This window comes from Ipomoea nil, unplaced genomic scaffold (assembly GCF_001879475.1).
Source record: "Ipomoea nil cultivar Tokyo-kokei standard unplaced genomic scaffold, Asagao_1.1 scaffold2360, whole genome shotgun sequence".
Taxonomy (NCBI): Eukaryota; Viridiplantae; Streptophyta; class Magnoliopsida; order Solanales; family Convolvulaceae; genus Ipomoea; species Ipomoea nil.
In genome coordinates, this window is record NW_017618788.1 from 77219 (window position 1) to 83758 (window position 6540).

The following is a 6540-nucleotide window of genomic DNA, read 5'->3' on the forward strand; positions in this document are numbered from 1 at the left end:
CTTTTATCTTGGGGAGTAAAGCCAAGCAAGTATTTTATATTCAAGACCCTCAAGATCCTATATGGTCTGTCGTGCTTGCAACTCCTAATCGGGATTACTTTGAAGATGGGACTGAGATGGATGAAACAATAATCCATCATCAATGCTTTACGAATGGGATGCCATCTATGAATGTTGACGATAAAGATGAGAGTGAATCACCATGCATTCGAGAAGATTGTGATGGGACTTGGGTTGAGAATAAGAACTCCTAGCTAGTTAGTGTATAACTTTTCAAACCTTATATTTTAAATTTGACTATGTATGTGTTCTTAAATGTTTCTTAGGTTTAATGCCTTCAATTTTTTTGGCTCCCAACTTCTGAAAATGAATTCGAACATTTCTAATAATTTTGTTTTTATATTTTTATGCTTATTAGGTTTGTGGGCTCTATGGCTGGTGGAAGAAAGAGAAAAACTGAACATCAGGAACAAAAGGGACAAGAAGTACATGGTGATGAAGAACACAATGGAAAAGAGGTTCAGGTGGATGAGGAACAAAAAGTGTCAGGTTCTCAAGATACTTCATCAACGAGGAGCACTCGAGGTCGTACCCAAATGCATAAGCTTTCTATGCAAAGGGTACAAGGAGTGAAGAAAGAGGTACAATTCAATGCTTTGGTACAACCGATTGGAGAAAGTGTCGCAGAACTGCAAAGTTACATTGGTGTCCTTGCAAGAGAAAAGGTCAAGTTGAATTTTAAGACATGGAAACATGTGCCACAAGATATTAAAGAAAAGATATGGGACGCTGTTAATGTAAGCAAATTCTCTTTCTTTTACTTGTATTAATTGTGATATTTAACATATTAGTCTTTTAATTCTAACAAAATTTTTTCTATGTAGTTGAGCTTCATTGTTCCGGCACAATTCAAGAAAAATTGCTTGAGCTCAGCAAATGACAAATGGCGGCAATATAAAACACAACTCACAAATAACTTTATTTGGAAGAGACTAAATGATGAAGAAAACTTGCATAAACCACCCGCAGGATATGGTATTATGGGAGATGAATGGACTCAATTTGTGATTACCCGCATGTCCGAAGACTTCAAGGTAACCCCAAAACTAGAAGTGTTTACGTATTAAATTTATATTTCCTGAATACTTTACCAATTTGTATTTCCTGAATACTTTACCAACTTCATTAAGATTGCATATCATTCAGAACCAAAAAGCTTAGCTTCTTCTGTTAAGTGTTGCAGCTTAGCTCCTTCTGTTTCAAATTAAACCAAGCATCAATGCAGCATAGGTCCACCCAGAAAGTTGGACCCTCCTTATGCCTCCAGAACTGTAGACACCCTGCAGATCATCTGTTCATCAATTCTCAATCTGCAGCAGCAACACTCCCTCCTGAAGCTTCATGTTGCTGCTGCAGTTCATCTCTAGGCCCCAAAGATCTATAAGCACCCCATTCAGTCTAGCATTCCTCCCATCTTCAAACTAGCAAATCAACTATATCCCAGACCAGAACTGTGCAGACATCGTTCAGAACAGCAGATCTCCAGTTTCTCACAATTTATGAACTCAGCTTCTGTTTCTATTTCTGTTTCTTCTCAAGCAGCTCTATAACTAAGTTGCATCAGTCATCCATCCTCATGCCATAATTTTTCATTTCTATTTTCTCTTTTTAAGCATGAAGCATCATTTTTAGGTTAGAAATATAATGTGAAGTTTTTATCTTAATGTATGGTGCTATGGCATAAATATAATGTGAAGTTTTAATTTGATCATGTTTGTCTTAGAAACTAAGCGAGCAACAAAAGTACGAAGAAAGCCAAACCTTTATCCACATAGGCTTGCTCGTAAAGGATATGCACGTCTTGCTAGTGAAATTGTAAGTAATTATTATTTCACTTTCACTATTATTAACTTAAACTCATTTTCACCCTAAGTTTGACATTTATAAATCTTCTTGCCTGTAGTCAATAGAATTGTGTGATGATGACAAAGTTAATAGAGCTATATTGTGAAAGAAAGGGAGAACTAGTAAGCTATATTATGGAAGAAAGGAAGACAAAATTTACAAAGATTGTAAGCAAAACCTTTACTGGTATTATCCTCTTTATGTATTTCTAAAGATTGTGGTTATATCATGGTCATTTGTCATGCATTACAGGATGAATATATTCGGCAAAAGCAAGATGGTTTGTTGCAACTTCAAGGACCAAATGAGGACATCCTGACACAGGCTCTTGAATCTAAGGAGCATGGAGGTCGGGTGAGGGCTATAGGGGGACATGCCAATCCCTCAACATATTTCAGAATGGGTAGAGAGATGATGCCTGCTCATGAGAAAAATGTTCTTCTAAGCCGACAAACCATAGTTGAAGACAGAGTAGCAAATTTAGAAAATTTGGTACTTCAAAATGTTGGTTGTAATATTCAGATTGAAGCAAAAGGTAGTTGTACTGCAAAGGATGCAAAGGGTGCCAAGAAAAGTGAAGAAGAAATAAGTGATATTCAACAAAAAATGGATTTCGAGGAGGATGATGATGAGCTGCAATTTATTGAAAAAGAAGATGTCTTGGAGGTAAATTTTACTTAGTATTTATATAATAAACATGCCTTTCTTAGTATATTTATTTATCTAGCTAATATGCGTATATTTTGCAAATTAGAAACAATCTAAGAAGAAAGCGGGAAGGAAGTCAAAAAGCTTGAGTTGAACTCCTCAAGTATGCCTAAGTCATTATGGCTACTTTACTGTTATTACAAGCGTGCACTTGGGAATGAAGAGAGTTTACAAATATTGCTAAATAATAATGTCTTCGAGGAAGAATGTACTCTCTATGTGCACGACGAAGATGTAACTTCTTTTTGTCAATCGATGTCAATATCGTACACGTGCATGTATTGCTGTGTACATATGGTATGATTTAATATATATTTTGAGTCAATTTGATAACTTATCACTTCTATGCTTTGTTATTCTAATTCAGTTTCCATTCCAATGTTAGCTATTTATATAAAAAGATGATGGAAGAGAACAAGCTTGACAAATTCAGATTTATGCAGCCATGTCGTGTAGGGCATGTGCCAACGAAAAGAACAGATAAAAATTTTCTAAAAAAACAGTTGGAAAGCAAGGCACGAGCTTTAGCAAACAGACTGATGGACAGTCCAAGTAATGCAATACTTTTGGTGCCATGTAATATAGGGTAAGAATGGTTACAATTATACTTTCAATTGTATATTATTTTGTGTTGATGTAATATAATTATGTGTTTGTGCATAGTTTCCATTGGATTCTGACAGTTATCAACGTCACTAAGGATATTGTTTATTTGTGGGACCCTCTTAGTCATCGCATTCGCGATGATGATTGGAAGCATGTTGTAGAAATGTAAGTTTTTTTTTTAAAATTTCTTTCGATTTATATCAGTATGATTATTACATTATCTGAATAATCAACAATATATATATATATATATATATATATATATATATATATATATATATATATATATATATATATATATATATATATATATATATATATATATATATATATATATATATATATATATATATATATATGAAGGGCTATTAAAATGGTTCATGCGTCCTCTGCGAATGGAAAGACAGGACGAAGTAAAACTGCTTGGGAAATTGTCAAGGTAATTTAATATTTTTAACTAATTAGATATAAGTTTTGTATATAGATAAATAATGCAAATATTATTTAACATTTGTAGGCTCCTCGTCAACCGGATAGTAACCAATGCGGTTTCTATGTCATGGCTTACATGAAAACTTTAATTGACAACATGCCAGACATTGATGATAAAAATTCTGTTCAAGCACTGGTAATACATTCCATTTCTATTTTGTGTTTAAAATTATTCTGATATGAATGTTTCAAAGTGGAAAATATGATGCATTTGAGTTTCTTGTTGAGTTTCTTGGAAATATGATGCATACCTATTTCGTGTTGAAATGAAATGAATGTTGAGAGATGAAAATGTGTTTATGCTTAACTTTACCCAATTCTATTGCATTCAAATAGTCTATTCTAGAAATTTATGTGTTTTAAGTTGTTTGTACTCACCAAGTTGGATATGCACACTGTAGTTAAAGAACCATTAAGCCATATAATTCCTTGGAAGCATCCTTAGTTGTAAAGTTAGCATATTCTTTGATGCATATGTGTATCTAAGTACTATGAATGGTAATGTCAACTTGAAATTTTCAAATGATTCGTAGCAAAACAGATTTTTATCCCGGTTGAAAAATTGAAATGATTGAGCTTGTTAAGCAATTATTCTTTGCATACTGGAGCCTATCCTTTCCCTGTCTAAGTAGCTTGTTTTCCTCCTATACTATTCTCTTTGTTGTCTTTCAGAACTGCCTTAAAATAAAAATTATTAGGTAAGTAGTCAACTAAGAGTCTAAGACTACAGGATTAAAAATGCAAAATGGTGCACTGTTGGATTACAATGGTACTGGTTGTGGGATCTAGGTTGTTTTTATAGCATTTTTGGGCAATTTACCATGGGGTTTCAAAAATCTGAATGTTTTCCCCTTTTTCTTTTTAGTTACTTAAATCTGGGTTATCATTTTTACTATATGAACAATGAAGGATATTCTAAAGTGAGCTAATATCTATAGAAATTTCTGTTTGTATTATTAATTTATATTAATTGTGATATTATATATCAGATTGTATAGGTTTTGGATGTGATTGTGATAACATATTTGAGCAGGCTCTAGAACTTGAAGGCTTGCAAAACCTGAAGAAACAAACCCACCTGTTCCTCTTTTAATATGTTACTATATCTTTATAGTATAGCAATTCAGTATCACTAAGGAAAGCAAAATATGCAGAATCACTAATCTTAAACGGAAGAGAACTAAAATTGTGTTTAGACGTGTGATGGAATGGAATTTTCAAGCCAATGCTAATGCAAATTACTTTTGTAAATGTCAGTTAATTTGATTCATTGGGTTCTTATAGTTGTTATGTAGTTTCTATAATACAGTCTTAGTTGCATACTTTTCCCACTTTTTTGTTTCTTTGTATCAATTCTATAGCATCAATGGTTCACTTTTATTCTTGTGTAGTGTATAAATACCTCCTCTGTTTGCAAAATATGCTTTTTGGGCTTTGATATGTTAAGTGAAATTGAGCAAAATTTAGTCTACACACCATTTGGGATTTTTTGAATGGAGTGTAATAAAGATGAAGTCATTATGGCAAAAGATCTTGCAAATCTAAGTTCAAGTATCCTTTCTTGTCTTTAGAACTGCTATATTTTTCTTAGCTGTGATGTTTATAATAATGTGTTTGAAAAAGCAGTTAATTTGCTGTTGTTCTGTTGTTCATGGAAGTTCAACTTCAATTCTTTAATCTGGGAATCTCTTTTCAGCAAATTAGCAAATATTTGACTTTCTTCTGCGCTATAACCATACTTTTTTTGCTTTCCGAATTACTCCTAACTTATTTCGCATTTCATTGCAACTTTATTATATCTATACTAATTTATTTACTCACTTTTTACATGTAGTTCCAACAAGTTGATTATGACAAAGCGATTATTGATCTGGTGTGTTCAGAACGGGTCGATATTCTATCAAGTTATATAGAGTAGGTATGATTTGACGTTGTGATCATTTAGACTTGGTTCGTAGAGTTGTTTTTTGTAGTATTATGACTTGGATGATGATTCGATTAGAATTGGTAATGAAACTATTTAGACTTGTTATTTTGAACCTTGCTTAGCTTGTGCAAAATTATGTAACTACACTTGGCCATGGTGAATGGATAAATTGATTTTTTTTTATATGATTAAAATTTAAGCAGGTTAAAAATGGGTTGAGACAACGGTTAAAAATCGTTGTCTATTTTACAATAGACAACAGTTTGAAGCTGTTGTCTTTTCTACAAAAGACAACAGTTTATGGGCGTGACTTTTAACAACAGCGATTTCAACAACACACAATAGACAACAGTTTATAACTGTTGTCTTTTAAATAAAAGACAACAGTTAAAAATTGTTGTATATGTGCATCACTTTTAACAACACTGGTTTCAACAACATTGAATAGACAACGGGTCAAAAACTGTTGTCTTTGAAAGAAACGACAACGGTTTAAAACCGTTGTCTATGTACGTGACTTTTAACAATACCGGTTTCAACAACACTCAATACACAACGGTTCTTAAGCCGTTGTCTTTTCTAGAAAAAAACAACGGTTAAAAACCGCTATCTATGTTCGTGACTTTTAACAACACCGGTTTCAACAACACTTAATAGACAACAGTTAAAAAACCGTTGTCATTTATAGAAAGGACAACGGTTAAAAACCGTTGTCTATGTGCGTGACTTTTAACAACACCGGTTTCAACAACACTTAATAGACAACAGTTAAAAAACCGTTGTCGTTTCTAGAAAAGACAACAATTATTAACCGTTGTCTATGTGCGTGACTTACAACAACACCAGCTTCAACAACACTTAATAGACAACGGTTAAAAAACCTTTGTTGTTTCTAGAAAAGA

At 33.0% G+C, this 6540-nt stretch overlaps 1 pseudogene; it reads left to right on the forward strand.

The window, feature by feature from the left end:
- Window positions 1-431: 431 nt before the first annotated feature.
- On the forward strand, window positions 432-5676 carry LOC109152055 (annotated as a pseudogene).
- The last annotated feature ends 864 nt before the right edge of the window (window positions 5677-6540 follow it).